We start from the raw sequence: 18,856 nt of genomic DNA on the forward strand, positions 1-18,856 counted from the left end.
CACCCCCGTTCACAAGCACCTTCCCCTGTAACCACCCACAAACGGCACGAAATGTCAATCACAGCTACAACCTCGTAGTGACTAGCGAGCAAGAGGATTGCGGTCGGGAAGACAGGCTTGCGCACAAGCACTGCCAGGTACACGCATGCGCAGTTGAAAAAAACATCGCTCGCTACGTCCAGTCGCTTCGTGCAACGGCCTCTGAATGAGGTCCGGTGTGGTCCTACCACCTAAAGGTGCCCACACACTAAATGACTTGCAAACGATGCAATGTCGTTAACGATTTCCCTTGAACTCCCCGGCATCTCCCTGGCAGTCCTGGACAAACGATATCGGGCATAAAGTGTTCATTTTGACAAATGATCTACTAACTACTTATCCTACGTCCTTAACGATTTCCAGTGCATCGTTAAAGAGACTGCCAGATCTTACCTGCAAGTAGGTAAGATCTGAAGATACGATTAACTACCCGTGGGACCGCGCATGGGATCGTTATCACTCAGTGGATCATTCTTAATGAGTTCTAGTGCATCGTTAAAGAGATTGACATATCTTACCTGAAGTAGGTAAGATCTGAAGATATGATTAATGACCCGCGGGACCGCGCATCGGATCTTTATCGCTTGGTGGAAACTGCACGATTTGCACAAATTTGAACAATGTATCGTTACGAAGCTTCAAAATCGTGCAGATAATCATCTAGTGTGTGGGCACCTTAGCTTATCGTATGGCCAAAGAGTGATACATAAGGTCTGATATTGTCCTTATTTTATTTGCATACAAATATGTGCATTTCTCAATACTAACCGCACTGCAGACTGGGATGGACAATCTAGTATTGTTTCATTATAATAACCAAGTATTATGCCATTTGTCACCCTGCAAGCAGTTGTTTTAAATCAGTGCTTCCCTGACTGTGCTCCATCCAAATGTGTGCTCCATCCAAATGGTCATTTGTGGTTTTTGACTGTCCCATAAAGAACTAGAAAAGCTACTTTGAATCCTCACTTTTGAGCCACTTTAGAACTGCAGGACTGTTCTAGTTTGTTATTCATTGCAATTTGCCAAATTCCTACAAAATTTTCCCCAGAAATTCCATAGTGTTCGTTCACCAGAAAAATATACAGTATTAATTATATAATGTAATCACATGATAAAAACATTTTTTTAACAGGGTATAGATTTGAAAGATTGTGTGTTTGTTGTGCAGTGGGGATCTTTTTACATGTTCCCTGATTTCCTGTATGATGTTACATGGAGTCATTATTCCTTGTACTTTTGTTTCAAGCTGCCATAAATGGTTTTCAGTTTGTTAACCATCAAGCGATCATCATATTATGTAGTGAGCTTTGTAGCATCCATAGCATAATTCTCTGGCCCCGTTCTTTCTGTTGCCACCCAGTGACCACCCAGGAGTAACCTGACTGACTAGCCCCGGTTGCCTTTGTTTTTTTGCCGAGGCAGCCATACAAAATCTGCAACACAGATTAATATTGCAATGGAGAACAATGTTGTACGAGTACTTCATGAAAAAAAAAATACTTTTGGCTTCAGCTTTATCTTAAAACGGACCAAATAAATGTGTTACAAAAAATAAAAATTGTGGTATTTTACCTTTAAATATTGTACATTGATGACTAATTCCCACTCCTGACATTCAATGAATCAACTTTAATAGAAAAAGGCATAGGGCCTTGGGAGTCAGTGAGCAGTGAATATGCAAATAACTTTAATCCTGCATTCTGTCAAACAGAACTAATAATCTTACTCACACAGATATGTAAATCATTTAGCCTCTATAAATGTGGTTGATTTGAATATTTAGAGATCTCAGATGAATTATTCACTGTTGATATTGCATTCACCCAAAACTCAAATTTACACTGACTAGATGTTTCACAATTGCTACACTTTTTGACCATATATACACATGTATCAAAATAGAAAAAAAAGAACTCTTTTGGGTGAACACTCTAAGATATGTAATGTTAATAACTTAAAATATAACTTTTAATGTATAATATTTAATATAAGGTTCTACCACACTAGGCTAGAAGATTAGTATATGTATAGAAAATATTGTACACACTATTCCTATCTAATACACGTACAGTGCACTGGCTTGAAAGCAAGATAAAAACAGTATAAAAAAGTTTGAGGTGATTATTTATAAATGTATACCTCCTATATGTCGTGACTCATATGGCCGACAACTGAATAAGTAGCAAAAGAATGCTGACATATGTTATGCTTACTTTGCCACATATGTTATGCTTAAATTGCCACATACTAAAAGTAACTAGTATGTGGCAATTTAAGCATAACATATGTCTAAGATTGTCCTTTTTTGATATTTCGCCTTAAATAACTAGGTAAGGGGAGACTAACGCCTCCTAATATATCCTAGGTTTTTTACATTAATTGTGTTGTTTCAGTATTTTAGAAGTAATAAAATATATTATGTCAGCATTCTTTTGCTACTTATTCAGTTGTCGGCCATATGAGTCACGACATATAGGAGGTATACATTTATAAATAATCACCTCAAACATTTTTACTTTATTTATACTGTATATATCTTACTTTCAAGCCAGTACACTGTACGTGTATTAGATAGGAATAGTGTGTACAATATTTTCTATACTTATACTAATCTTCTAGCCTAGTGTGGTAGAACCTTATATTAACTGTTATATATTAAAAGTTATATTTTAAGTTATTAACATTACATATCTTAGAGTGCTCACCCAACAGAGTTCTTTTTCTTTCTATTTTGATACTTCAATATCCCAACTCTAGTGAGCACCATAGCTACTCCAATATCTGATTATCATTAGTCTAAATAAAGGGAAAATCGGATTTCTATTTCTTACTTAATTAATCTCTCTATTTAATCCCAGCCTGTGCTGGGTTTCCCCATTTCCCTGAATATACAACATATATTCTCATGCTCTGGAGCACTTTGGTTGTCAACATGGTCCTAATAATTTCACTACAAAAACAGTTGCCTGATTAAAACAACATTTTACCATTTTGAACTGGTTGTTTAAATGTGTTAAACTTCATAATATGTGATATAGCTGTGCATGAAATGTTAGTGCTCACCAAAGATGGGAATGTGGACTGCCTACCAACCCTATCCAGAGTGCGAAGGTTTCTACAGGCAGTTTGTTTTCCCAAGGGTTCACCAATTCTGTTATATTCTGCAATACTGACAAATCAATTTAATCTGCCAATTTATAATGGTGGAGGATGGGAAGTGTGAGCAGAGGGCCAATCAAAAGCTGCAGTCAAGAGATATGGTTTGTGATTGGCCCTTTGACTGACACTTCTTCTACCTTTTTGTTTTCATCTGGGCCTGTAAAATAAATGACAGACGCAGATTAGCTCTAGGACTACAATATTTTTCTAGTGTGTCTGGAAGATTTACAGAAGAGCAATTCTTATAGAAGCTACTTAGTCAAGCAGAATATACTAATGAAAACACTGTAACCTCAAACATGTTAATTGCTTAATTGTGCCTAATACAGCATATCCTAGACACCACTTTAAATGTAGAGGGCTGTTTGTGATTTTCTTTTGTTTGCTCTATGTTACGTTTTGGTCCATCTGGACCTGGCTACATCCCCTAAAGATGTCACTTCCCCCAAACACATCAAGCACTGCTGTTTTGTGAGAGGATTCTCACTCTTTAAGCCTGACAGGAATGTTTTTGAGAGGATGGCGGAAGATAATGAAAATACAAATAAGCAAGTAACTGTGTATCTGGACCAACAGTGCTGCACTGCAGTTGGGTCAGATGTAAAATGTGCAGAAATTTAGATTTGGGAAGAGTGTGTCCAAACACATCTAAATTGCAGTGTAAAAATAAAGCTGTCCACTATTTGTTGGCTACATGCAAAAACAGCCAGTATTTACCGTTCATTAGGGGCGTTTGAACGATTTTATGTTGGGGGGACGACATAAAATCATTCCTCCCCTTGTGCCTCCCAACTTACCTGTTGCGCCAGAGCACCGTGAGCATGGAACCGCACTTCCGCCCTCACTCGACTTCACGTCTGGCCAGGGTCCTCTGTAGCTGAAGGGGAGGATCAACACAGGCCGGGACTGGCGCGGCGGCTGCGGACGGTAAGCAATAGGCTGCACAGCCCCTGCACCGCACAGAGGACGAAGTGTAATATGCAGTCCTTTAACTTAAAGACCGCACATTACACCTCCTCCTCCTTGCAGCGCAGGGCCTGTGCAGCCTATTGCTATAAAGCACAGCCCCTGATCATCCGCGACCGGCACCTTTCAACGCCTATGCCCTTCATGCAAAATGTAAAAGTATTTGCACCCCGTGTATTGCACCATGATTTGTCCAGGTGAACAATTACTTTCTCTTTTTTGCTTTACTCCCAACTCTGAATCAGGCTCTATATGTCATATACACAAATGACTTTCAAAGGTATTTTAAATTCTGCATATACTTAATAAAAGCTTCATACTCGCTACTCATTTTTTTTTTATGTGTTTTACATCTGTTTTCAACATTTGTAAAGAGCATGTGAAACACGTAATTGTTGCATATTGTAATTAAAGTGGGTATGGCATCTGTGTATAGGCAGAAGAAAACTGAGCACTCTACTGCTGTACTTCTTGGAAAACCTGATGGTATAAATTGTAACTACTGTACTAATGTGGAAATATTATTCCATATGAGAGTGCTATAATAAGTCTGACATTTTAGCAGAAGTCTCTCTTGGCTCTGGCTCTTTCTGTATATTTGGATGCTATTCCCAAAATCTTGTAAGTAATAAGGAAAATTCCAATGCAGCCATCTACTACTGTGCTATCCAGGGTCTCGGGCAGTCCTGCAGACTCTTGTTCTAAGTATAGATAACATTATAGAAATCATTAAAATGAACGGATGTGTGTGGCGGGGATGCTGAATAGACTAAATGTATCTTGTGTACAGTTGTATAATGTTTGTTACATTACAGATGTGTCCACATTCATCAAACCTCTGTGCGCTACAAGTCGTGTCAAACATAATGTGTGAGTGCCGTGCGACTCAGTAGCAGCTTCTACTGATTAAAATGATATGCAGCATGCCTATATTCTGTATGCGACTGCGGGTGTATCAGCATGTGAAATACTACATTACATGATGCATTTGAAGGTAAATAGTTGCACGAAAAGTCGCTCGGCGCTATCGAGTCACGCTACAGCATGGCGCGACTAGAAAGGCTGTTTAAAGTGTAAGGAAGTAAGATGTACGTGGACACATCTGTACCATTATGTAGCCAAATTCTTGGTTAATATGGTCTTAAGGTGCATATCCACTAGCAGATAGTGGAACGACAGTACGATTACAACATTGTAATCGCACAGTCATTCCTCTTCCCCTACTGTGCCTACACTGAATGATATGTTGTTCAGTGTAGGCACCCTCCCTCTTCCCTGAACATGGTCAATCTGTCGTTATCGGCAGAATGACCAACAGGTACTGGCGATGATTGATGTTAGAAACGACCAGCTGGTCGTTTTCAACACTTTCATGCCCGATTCATGCACAATTAATGTGCGATTGAACAATCGCTCATTAAAATCTGCTAGTGGATACTCAGCTTTATAGTAAGCAAGACAATTTGTGCTGATGATGAAGCTATGTGCATTCCTGCACCCAACAGCCCCGTGCGGTCTGTGCATTGCATGAAAAACCATTGTCATCTATATCAATCTCTGGAAACTGATTTTTATGATTTATTTTATGTACTATACGTATAACTTACAAATTTTGTTTTAACACCATTGGCTAAAGTTTTCAACTATTTACTCACACAAAATGATGATATTTCCTATATCTGAAGAAGCCATAAGCTGGCTACACACTGGAAAGATATATGTGCAGACATATCTCCCATCGGCTGTACTGTACAACCAACGCAATATGCCTGTGATAGTCGTTGTTCATAGACAATAGCTGACATGCACACGATATATATCGGCTGTTCAATTGAATGGCCGATATGACAGCCAGTGTGTACCCAGTCCCAGCATAAGAAGTGAGTGGAATAGCTACAGCGTAATCGGTATGGAATCCCGGCTGCCGCATGGCCAGCAGTTCGATTCCCTGCAGCGGCAGCCTGACAGATAAGCAGAGCCCGGCAGTGGAAGCTCGACAGTGCTGGAAATCCTGATCGTCCCTAAGGTAAGTATAAACTAACCTAACCCCCATAACCCTCCTTAGGGGTGCCTAACCCTAACCTCCCCCCCAAGTGCCTAACTCTAACCTCCCCCCCAAGTGCCTAACACTAATCTCCCTTTAAGTGCTTAACCCCCCCCCTTTTCACGCTGCCTAAACCTAAGTCTCCCGGGGGGGTGCCTATCCCTAACCTCCTCCCGGGGGTGCCTAAGCCTAACCCCCCTTCCCCTAGCCTTGACCCTAACCCACCCGGGGGGGTGCCTAACCCGAAGTCCCCCCCGGGTGCCCTAAACCTAACCCTCCCCCCACGGCTGTCCGCTCGCAGCGCCCGGCGTCTGGTAAATGACAGGCATCTAGATATAGACGCCGGTCATTTATCCCACGCCGGGATAAAGCAGCCGGGAAGTCGGCTGTCTGTATTAAGGCAGCCGGTTTCCCGACTGCATACCGCTACAGCAATCCCAACTGTTTCATATTAACTGACTGTACTAAATCGTCAGCAGAGTGTATACAGTTGCATGTGTTGAATATGTGTCAGTGTGATACATTAAACATTCTGCGCTGGTGCACAATTTCACAAGTATGTCTGAAGAGGATTTACAGTATGTATTTTAATGATGATTTAATAGCGGTTAATAGAGGTTACTATAATAACATTGTCAACCCAAGTACGAGCCTTTTTAAAATTGTTTCCTCTTAAACAGATATTACAATTTCATATTTTCCTATATAACTTTTCCAATTAATTTGCTGGATCTGGAGCAATTCGTAAATTTTGTGTATTTACTGTAGCATCGTGTTTGTATTCCAAGATAATATGTCCGATTAATTTGGCAAATATAGTGTTTTGTGACTAGCATGTGTCTTTTGAAATACAATAAACAAACAAACAGGTATGTATGAAGGAATGAATGGAAGGACTGCCAAAAGCTTGTAATTATCTGACTGTTATCTGTCTTCTGTCCCATCTGCTAAGTTAGTTTCAATGTAAAGTATTACTGACTTGACCATGACGTCCCATGACTTTGCAGTCTCATTATATATTCCCTTGTTTTGTCACATTCACTTGCTTGTTCTCTGTTTTCATTTGTCAGAAATGCCATCAGCAGTTAGTTTCTAGCATGTGCATAGAAGTGAAGAAGACATGCTGATCGCACAGCCATCCATTTAAATATCCATAGAAATCGTTTCACAGGCAACTCCTGTATGATCGCCTGCAAGCCTAGTCATGTACAATGTACTTGATTCATTACTTGTCTGTGCTGTACACACCAATTTGTAGTCCTTAAAATGTAGCGTGAGGTATCAGCCTCAGCATTTCATACAACTTTTAAATAATTTGTATTTTTCAGACGGTAAATTTGTACAGTAATTAGCTCTAGTATAGTGGATACCTATAATCTCTACCTTCTGTCCCCAGCCTCTAGAGCTAGTTAGATCTCTCTAGGAAGGCTGTAGGATTGTGAGGGGTGCACAGGAAGATTAAAGTAGACAAGGAAGCATTGTTTAGTCAAATAAATCTAGATGCTTTATCAGTGCATAGTATATTACACAGTTTAAAAGCTCTTGTACATAGCTACCTTCAGTGGCATAGGCAGGGAGAGTACACAGAAACCCACCCTGTCGGTAATAATACTGCTTCATCGTAACATCATTATGAAATCAATTAATAACAAATAATCAGTTGCAACAAAAGGCATAGATAGTGCACATGCATTAGAATTAGGAAAGTTGTGTGAGCTCTTACTGATCTGCATTGATTAAACTTTGGCTTAGCATCATTGCCAATATTTGTCTAAAACTTTTCTGGCATTAATGTGTTGCACTAACTGGGGAAGTAGGTAACAACAGTAGTAAAATACCATATATATCAATAACAAATACGAAGACCTCAACAACTACCTCTGTTCTTTGCGACTTAAAAGGTAGTCCTCTCTAGAATTATAACACATTTTTTGTTAACTTTTGATATATGAATATTTTCCAAAATCAGCAGTTGGAAAAATCAGGCAAGACTGACACTTTCTGCTATTGTTATTCTAATAATAATATTTATACTGGGCTTTTCTCAAATTTCTACCAAAAATAGGTTGATAGTTGCATAGTCAACCATATGATATAAATGAAAAATTAGGCTGAGAAGAGCAGCAGCTGCATGGTAAAAGGCAGATGCCCCTGAGGAGTCCAAGTAGACTGCAAATGGAAGTGTGAGTGGGTGCATTTGTGGCCAGAATTTGAATAGCATGGACGCTGTTTATTAACAAGCAGAATGGCTGCCTGTATAGAGAATGGAAAATATACATTATGTGATAGGACTGTATCAAATCTGGCTGCTGCATTCTTCAAGTACACCAGATGGCACAGCGCATGTCTAGAGTTCCAGGTAAAGTGCATCATCATAATCATGGTGTGATAACACAAAATTTGAAGAAGATGATATGGCGATATCAAATGCTTAGGGGCATATCTAATTAGGTGTGAGTTTACCAAAAATCTTGCAAGGGTTTTTCCCACAGGTACAAGATTTTTGGTATTCAATTGGGTGCAGGGTTTTGATTTTATTTTTTTGAGCGTCTCCAGAGCAGGTCCAATTTTTCCTAAAATATATATTGCAAGGAAAAATAGTCAGCACTTGCTCTGGAACCCTTTGAAGCCCCCCCTAATGACTAAGCAATTGGAAGTGTAAAATTAACTTAATTAGTCCTTAATTACTAATTTTCTGCAGTGCTGTCCCCCTCCTCTGTCTCTTCTCCAGCATCGCAGACCGCTTCCATGGACCGGGCACAGGACAGGTGCTACTTAACCCTGCATCCCACCACCCCTAACCTGCACCCCATTACCCCTAACCCTGTACCCGCTCCCTGCACTACCCTTAATCCTGCACCTACTTCCCGCACACAATACTTATACTACACTACTGCCGCTAATCCTGCACCTGCTCCCCGCACACACTACACTAACCCTGATCCCCACACTCAGCATCGGCAGCCGTCCGCCGAGCTGAGTGATAAAATAATTCCCTCCCTGAGATTTTGCCCAAAGAAAGAACCACAACTAATTTCTTTTGAAATTGTGCACCGCTGGTATCGGAAGCACGCATACCTGTAGTAATCTTAAATTGATCATGAGGTCCGTGTATTCTTTTGCAGGCAATAACCTTGCTGCCAATTGGATATGCACCTTAATGTCTATTGGCTTGATTCAGTGTAATGTGCAAACTGGAGATGAGTGGTTTGGTTTTTGCTAAAAACCGAACATACCCGAACTTTGGGGTTCCGAGTTGACCCAAGTCCTGGCTCAGATTACTTTAAGGTTCTGAGTAGAACAGAGTACTGATTAGTGTATTCTCGCCAAGTTCGGAACTCAGATCTAAAAACTGTATCTTGTTTGTTTTTGGATTTCATTGTCTCTCCCTCATGATTTCAGGTGCTGTGATGTGGTCAACATTGACTAGAAATAAATGCTATTAGTGTTAATAATATATAAGCTACATGATTTTAGCTGTTTTGATAAATTTAAAAAAAAATCTAAAACCGAAATAGAACCAAAACATTTGAGGATGATTTTGCCAAAACACGACAATGATTTTGAATCAAAACACGGGGGTCTGTGCACATCTCTAACACAAACCCATTGCTCGCTCGCAGTACCCGGATTCCATTTGGGAGCGGCGTCAGACAGTGTTCTAGAAAATGGGGGCGTGTTGGTCCCATTTTCTGGGCATGTTAAAGCCAATGACTGCGTCCTTGTACGTAGCTTCACTGGGTTCAGCTGCGTAAAAACAATGGCCATCCGGAGTAACCCGAAGGTTATTCAGATGACTGATGGTCACCCACTGCTTCAATGCTGCATCCTCGGACACAGCAGCGGATCACAGAAGCTGGCAGGAGGCATCTATTTACACTAAACCTCTCCAGTGGCATGTGCAATAGTGCTCAGCTCTGAATCGGGCCTTATGTTCATCCGTTAGAAAATTGAACAAGTGGTCACTGTTATTTTAAGGTTTTTTTTTCTAAAAAAACAAAACGTAACACACAGGTAGATAACAATATGAAAAATGGTATCCATGAATGATCTCATAGCATTGGAGACCACAGCAGAGGCAGAGAAGTATAGATGTTGTTGATATGAGTGGCTTACATAGAAGTAATAGTGCTGCTGATCAAAGGTATGGGAGATACCAGAGTATATATGGGTGGAGGAAAGGGAAGAGGGGGGAGCACAGATAGATGGGGGGAGGTGATCATGTTAGTAAGAAAAAGAAGTGGAAAAGGATAGAAGACTATTGGCTGGTGGTGCTTTTAATGAAAAGTTATGAATTGTCAAGTGTGAGCCTCATGATCGGAAATCCAGGTTCCAGAAAATTTGTGGGGGCGTTCATGTAAACAGCTAGTGATATATTCTAAATGTTAAGTATGCCAGATACAGTTGTGTAATGCAGAGGGGGATGGTGGATCTACTTTTTTCCAATTAGCTGCGATGGTACAGTTGAAGGCATTAAAAATGTGCCGAATGAGTGCTTGTGTGATGCTATCCCCGTTGGGGATAAGCCAAGGCAAAAGGGAATATGAGAGGCAGTGTGAAAGTGAGGGAGATATTGAAACAATGTACCATGTTCCAAAAGCGCTTAATCTTTGTGCAGTGCCACCAGATATGTGCGACGATGTCCTCCTCACCATAGCCCCTCCAACATCTTTCAGAAGTCTGAGGAAATATAGCTTGAAGGAGAGTAGGGACTAATACCATTGTATAAACATTTATAAGTATTTTCCCCCGAATCCTGATGCAAATGGAGGATTTATCGGCAGATTCCCAAATTTTAGCCCATTTCTCCTGCTCCAAAGTCCCTCTCCCAAGCCAGCTTGAAGAGTTGGTTGTGGGCGATCAGAAGATTGCAGAGAGTAGATATGAGGCCTTTTGAGTCAAAATGTTTCTAAAGGTGGGTACACACCTGACAGATATATCTGCAGATCGAGTGATCTGCAGATATACTGTATCTGCAGATGATGGTCGTTCATACACACTGAACGGCCATCATCTGCTTGTGCCCTCGGGTCCCGGCGGCCGGTGGGCAGGACCCAGCAGCCGGTGGCCCCCTCCTCGCAGCTGCCGCTATGTGTGTACGAGTGGTCTGCAGAACGCCATGCCGATGGACAGATATGTCTGCAGACATATCTGTCCATCGGCTGTGCAGCACAGCCTATGTGATATGTTGGTGAACGCCGACATTCACCGACATATCGCGGGTACATACTGGCCGACGGGCAGCAGATATATTGGCCGATCAATTGATCAGCCAAAGCATCTGTCAGTGTGTACCCAGCATTAGGTAGTATAGGTCAGACGGCATAGAGAGCCTAAAAGCGAAGTATAAAGGTGTTAGATTTGGAGATACTGATGGAAGCATTTGGTGGGCAAACTGAATCTTCTATGACCTGATCTTAAGAATCAAGACACAATCAAACGCAGCACCAAATTTTTGCTTAATAACTAAACTCTCAAGCTTAATACCAACTGGTTGACCCAGATACAGATTTTTTGTTAGATGGTGGTAAGCTGTCATCAGAAATGCCTCTGTCTTATTAGAATTAAGGGCCTTGTTCAGACCTGATCGTTAGATACGTACGCTCGCTCCCAGTGAGTGCAAATTCGGAACACACCCAGCAAGGCAGGCGATCGCACGGCAAGGCATTAGCACGCCCACTATGTCTTGGCGTGTGATCGCTTTGTGTATGCCGACGCCCACCAGTCTGTCTACAGACGCCCACTTGCGCATGTCATCTCCAGGAAGTGTATACAACCATCTGTACATAAGGTACCATCGGGAGCATTCGCAGCGGTTGTGGTTGCCATTACCCTACCGCAAGCATTGCGAGCAGTTCAGTGTAAAAACCACCCAGGTGACGTGTACTATGACGCTGCCTATTAATTATGCACACCTCTGAAACGGCGTTGAAAGACTCAGGCACGCCTGCGTTCCCACCTCCACTCCCCCGTTTCTGCTGGCCTGCCCCTGTTACCACCCACAAATAGCCTCTCCTGTCACTCATTCCACTGGGCTGTCTTTGCTGGGCGAGCGAGCGCTTCCCGATCGCTCTGACTTGTTCGCGCACGCGCACTGCGATGCATACGCTTGCGTACATTAGCAAACATCGCCAGCAATGAGCATACGCTTGCTAGCAACCGGGTCTGAATAAGGCCCCAAGTTTTAGCCTGTTACCAATCATCTACTTGAGCTCAGCAATGCAACCATTGCTAACTGATATTGCATATTTTATACATAGTGCAAAGGGAGGTTGAATTGTGTATCCTATGCATACGTGCTAACCCAGGTCATATTGTTGCCCAGTGCTCGAATTTATGCCGCAAATAATATGGAGGCATAATATACAGCCATGTGGCACCCCACAGGGGGGGTCTGTAGATGAGAGCATGCTAGGCAACACTCTGAGACCTACCTGTAAAACATTTACATCAGCTGAATCACTTAGCCCACATAAATCAAGCGCTCTATTAGGTTTTCCATGGTCTAGTCACTAGAGTATCAAATGCTGTGAAGAGGTCAGGAAGGATTATGTTTGAAACATCACTTCTATCTCTTTCTCCAGAACATCATTCAGCACATGAAGCTGATTTATTGCTAAGTTAACTCCTGAATCCCGACTGAAATGGGTCATAAATATTGTGGGTTGAAAGGAGGACCTATGGTTTAAATGCAACCAATATCTCTGTAATCTTCAGGTTTGATTCTTACCTGTAGTGAAGGGCAGTCTTGATCTGAAGGAGGTGATGTTGAGAAGTGGTCTGAGCACGGTTTCCGTTATTGAGTCTGTTTGCACATAGTATTGTGCCTTCAACCACCTATATCAGTGCATTTTATTTTAAGTCTTGCTGGCATGACTCCAGGTGCTAGTGGAATATTTAATAGGTTAATTTTCACAATATATTTTATAGTCAAATGATAAAACGTGATCCATAGCAGCCCCATTTGCAAACAGGGTACCCAGGTAAGAATTTCATCCCAACACAGAAAGATGATAGCGTCTTAACAATGGAGAGAACAATCACATCACTGGGAGAAGACACATCTGGCTGCAGGCATGCTCGTCTGCAGAGACTCTCTACATTACATGAGAGCTAAGCTGCTCTGTTTTCTACTGCTATGATTTCATTCAACAACAACTTTGACATCTTTAAAGTGACTGTATACTGGTATTTCTCCCCACTTTTGTTTAATTTTATCTTGCCTGTAATATGTTTGTTCTTATCCAGAACTTTTTTTTTTTAGCCTGTGATCCCTCTAACTCAACTCCCTAAAAGTGCTGCCAAATAAGGGGTATCTCACTGTAAACCATTATAGTTATGAAGCACTTTTATATTCTGAATTGTAAACTACACATCCAATATATTTCTAACTTTGTCTCATTTACTGTGTATGTCGTTTTCCACTGAATCTATAACCAAATCCTGTTTGTTACTATAATGGGTAGGGGGTGGTAAAGATTGCTTCCATGTTTTTGCTTCTGGACTTTTAGCTGCCTGGACCAGATGAATTGTCAGTTTATTGGAGTCTCTACTAGGGTGAGAGATTAGCAAACCGCTGGTAGATCTCAACCAACCTGTTACAGTTCCTGGGAATGCTGGTATCTGCAGTGATCAGAGACTAAAGAAGCCTCTTATCGCTTCAGAGGCCAGCGTTCTCAGTGATGCAGTGCGTCATGATGTCACCTGCATCTCCCGCAATGTGAAGAGCCTGCGCGCCTGCTGGATCTAATTAGATCCAGCCAGCGGCAGACTACACGGGAGCGCTGGCCAGGTAAGTAATGCACAGGGGAGGGGGCACCAGCACTCTGGGCACAGCATAAGGAGCACTACTAGGGGCATTAGTGGGGGAAAAGCATAAGGGGCATTACTGGGGGCACAACAGGGGGGCACTGCATAAAGGGCTCAATGGGGACTCTGCCTAAAGGGCACTAATGGGGGCACTGTACAAGGGGTACTGCATAAAGGGCACACCTGGGGGCACTGCATAAAGGGCACTACTGGGGGCACTGCATAAGGGGCTCTAATACAGGGGGCATTGCATAATGTTCACAACTACAGGGGCATTGCTTAAGGGGCTCTAATACAGAGGGCATTGCATAATGGGCACAACTACAGGGGAACTGCATAAAAGGAACTACTACAGGGGGCATTGCATAAGGGGCACTACTACTGGGGGTATTGCATAAGGGGCACTGCAGTGGGCATTGTATAAGGGGCACTACTGTGGGCATTGTGAATAAGGGGCACTATGTGGTGTAATGTGAATAAGATTGTGCTGTTGTGTGGAGTAATTTGAATTGGGGATACTATGTGTGATTTTGCCAGGACAGACCCTCACGTCCCTTGCTGTGAGGTCACGTCCCCTTTTTTTGCATACCACACCCCCGTTTTTGGCTCTGTAGATCACAAAAGATTTTAAGTTTTAAAAAGATCACCGAGTTCAAAAGTGTGGCCACCCCTGGTCTAAGGGATGAGTGAACTGTAATTTATAATGTATCCTCAATCAGCTTATTAACATAAGAAAAAAAGCAGACAATTTTGGAAAAGTCTACCATATACGATAGAGCTCTCAACTGCGTTTACACGCAAGGAGACGAAGGGAAATTATATTTCAATTCATAGGAACATAGTACTACCTTAAATAAATCTTACAATAATTTTCTTTCATTGAAGTGAGAATAGAGAATTTTCCTATTCTATGTCTGATTGTTCATTATGTTTTTGGCTTCTGGGTGGAGGGCTCAAATCCATGTTTCATCAGTGGTTCCATTTTAAGAACGCAGCACAATACAAATACAAAAATAATATCTTTCCCCTTAGTGGAATAAAAGTAAGTTGTAAGTAAATAGTTTAATAATTTTTCCCATGGAATAATTTTGGATAAAAAGCACTTGGAAATATTCACTACCATTGGCCGGGAGATGTTGCATTTTTATGCAATTATTAGATACTCTAGGCCGCCATATTAGGTTCTTTCATGAATGAATGTGAAATCCTGAGGAGGCAGCTTTAGATTTGTGATTAAATTATTTTCTATTTTGGCACATTGCATGCTTTTTATTTTGTTAACTGTAATCCCTATTAGATGGCAGTTCAGTTGTCGGTGATGGCCACGAATTGGAGGCATTTGGACATTTTACCTGGCAAAGCGCCTCCACTATCATAGCCTATTTTCATTTGCGGCCCATAGGAAAACTGAAATGTTACTGTACTATATTTCTTAGCAATGAACACATCACTTAGAAATGAATCCTCAAATCAACTTTAAAATTGTTAAACAAATACATTTAGTTGAAAAAATTTGTCTTGTTGTATTCCTTTGAGTAATAAGGAATGCTATTGGTTGCTCTCTTTTTAAGATATACATCAGATGTTAATGCACCATTGTCTTTTATAAAGGTAGTTAGCAGATTTGTTTGCTAATTTCATGTGTTAATTGTAAATTGATATGTTTGAAGTTCAACTCCTGAATGAAATCTTCAAATTATTGTTGGTCACCCTTCCAGTTTTTCAACATGTCATCTATATATCTTACCATAGATGTTCATGATCTAAATACTGACTCTGTTGGCTTTTAGAAACCAATAATAAACAGACAAACAAATGGGTGCTAGTTCTTTCCTAGGTAAATATAAAATTAATATGAAACTATACATATTATTAAAATGAGATCTATAAATAGATATATGTAAAATTATATATTCTTAAATAGTTGTATGACAGCTTGTAACAAAAATCAAAATATTACAAATTTATAGTCAATATAGTATACCTAAAATAAATGGTATCTTTATAAGGAACTACAAATTCCAGAATAAAAAATGTATATAAATTATAATCTAAATCTTAATTTTGTGTGATAATAAGAATTGTAAAATCCCTTGAAAAATAGGCTCAGATATTTAAAATAATTGTGCTAGCAGGTGAATTAATAACTGTACTTCCAGAACTCCTAAGATTCCCCATGTGTTGGTAGCTACCTTGAGGTGATGAGGTCAGGGGCAGAACTATGGGAGACAATGGCCAGGCGCCAGTACTGAAGGGGCATCTTCTCCATTGTCCACAATATATTCACTCCACTATGTAACCGGAGTGTACCGTCATGGCCGCCCAATACATGGCACATCTTCCCTGCACCTGAAAAGCCACCATACACTAGTGGAGAGCTCCGTGTCAGACCATCAGCTGCCGCCTCCATCTATCTATAGCCTGTCCCTACTCATTGGTGTCTCTGCTCCTCAGCAGCTTCTTATGTCAGTGTGACATGTCTGGCGTCCCCCTCACCCACAACTATCTGTCTCACTCCTCCCTGGCAGCAAACCTAGCTGCTCGGACCCGTGCAGCAGTTCTGGTGCACCCCCTAACCAAAAATTCCCTGTCCCTCTCCTCCCTGGTGGCAGCCCTTTTCGCAGACACGTGCAGCAGAGTACCGGTGCCTGTCCCACTCCTCCCTGGCGGCAGTTGTATCCGTGAAGCCGTGCAGCAGAGTCCTGAGTGGCTGGCCCAAGTATAAGTGTGACTGCAGATCTTCTTCCTGGAGGTGGATGTCAACAAGTATGCACATGACGGAGCTGCGGGTAGGAGGGCATGGGAGGTGGGGGCTTGGGGCACCAGCAAATGAGTCTGGGGGGCAGACCTTTGGTGGAGCAACTTCCCAGCATGTGATGCAGTCGGCAGTAGACTGGGCATTTTGTGATTTGTAGTCCTCAAGGCCACCAAATCAAGTGTTTTTTCCCTCCATCAGGGGTATCAGGAGGGCTCCCCACCCCACTTGCACCAAACAGGTCACTTACCTTATCTGTGAGTAATGCATAAAGATGTGTCCACATACATTTATTTTCTATGCACTACAAGTTGCGTTACACATAACGTGTGAGCGCAAAGTGACTCGGTAACACATCTTTTTGTGCACATTTTTCTCTTGAAATGCGTCTTATTGGTATAGCGATGCAAATAGTACGCACAAGCAGCTTCTGCTGATCAAAATGATATGCGGCATGTCTATAGTCTGTGTGCGAGTGTATCTGCAGGCGAAATGCTACATTACAGTGTCAGCGGCTGTGACGGGGCGGCACCAAATTATAACCTGCCTCCGGGCATTTGGGATGACCTTAAGCCACTGGATGAGGTGATATTGGGCATCACATTCATGGCAAACACTTCAAATATGACAGCCCATATACAATTTTTATAGATGATATAGCAGTACCAAAGTCCTCAGGGACCTTAGCTACAGTCCATTATGTTAAATTCAGAGCAGTGCAAGCTTTAATGTTGGGATACTGGCCTAATAGTGGTTTTGAAAGAAAGACACGTGATTGATGCATTTCACTACTCAAATTGGCAGCGTGACCGCTTTTGTGGGTAGCAGAGAAAGCTAGTTTGTGAGGTGCAGAGGGCTGATTCTGCTAAGGAGGTGATGTCCAAAGTGTGAATTTATTGTGAAGTCAGGCACAAAGTAGGATCCCTGTTCTGTTCAATCACTGTTGAAGCAAGAGGCAGGAGCTCCCTCAGCTGCATCTATTTTCTTCTGCTCGCAACTGATACACCATAGTTTGTGCTACAAGACTACATCTGCAGCCGTTAGCAATTTCTTATAGGAATCTTTTCTCTTTCCATGGGGACTGTAGATGAAACAAATTGTGAACCCACATAGAAGTTAGAGTAGTTGTAGATTCATATAAACTGCTGTTTCCCAGTACCAGATTAAGGTCCACATGGGCCTGGAGCTGAAATTTATGAAGGGCCTATTGTGTGCTGCTGCAGGAGGTGTGACCAGCATGATGGGGGTGTGGTCTGTGCCATGGGGTGTAATTAGCACCATGGAGGGCATAATTAACGCCTACCTTCACCCACGTGGCCTATACACTGAGTTATCTCAGAGTATATGGCCATGATATCAGGCTGTCCGATAAAATGCCTGTCGGTCTTACAGGCATTTTATCTGTACTTGTATGCTCAGCACAAGGTAGAGGTTCAAAAACACTGCCATTACAGTCCAGGTTTTAAGGATATCCATGCTTGAGCGCAGGCGACTTAATTACTGTAGTACATCAGTAAATTTGATTTAAACATCTGGGCTCAAGCATGGACATTTCTAAAACCTGAACTGTCTTAAGTTTAATTTAGCTCTAAAAATGTACAAATGTATACATATACAGACTCCTCTTTATTATGTCTTTTTGCTTTATTTATATAAAACAAAAAAATATATATGCATAAAACATATATTTATACACACATACTGTATATATCTATGTCTATATATGTATACAAAGTTACAAACACATATATTATGTCATTTTCTGAAGGACCGGAGTGCATTCTTTTTTCTGTCCTTGGACATACAATTGTAGTTGTGGATGGGGAGGCACCAGGGCACTGCAAAGCCATAAACAGCCTATCACCACCAATCCTACAACCCGAAAGTAAGCCTGTCTTCTGCCTTAGGATACACAGCCGCAGGCGCCCGTCAAAAATGACCTGTGAAGAAGGAACAGCAAGCAGCATGCAGCTGACGTTACAGGTCTTACGTAACTGAGTAAAAGAACAATGCTTTTACTAGCAAGACATGGCTAGTAAAAGCATTTCCCTTTTAAATATTGGGCATGATCAGAAGTGTCG

General features: G+C 41.5%; 1 protein-coding gene across 1 annotated transcript in view; it reads left to right on the forward strand.

Annotated features, from left to right (window-relative positions):
• Positions 1-18,856, forward strand: part of CDKAL1 (CDKAL1 threonylcarbamoyladenosine tRNA methylthiotransferase) — a 1,097,522-nt gene that overhangs the window by 771,637 nt on the left and 307,029 nt on the right. The window lies entirely within an intron of this gene.

The sequence above is a fragment of the Taudactylus pleione genome, unplaced genomic scaffold, assembly GCF_031769625.1.
Source record: "Taudactylus pleione unplaced genomic scaffold, aTauple2 ptg000179l, whole genome shotgun sequence".
Lineage (NCBI taxonomy): Eukaryota > Metazoa > Chordata > Amphibia > Anura > Myobatrachidae > Taudactylus > Taudactylus pleione.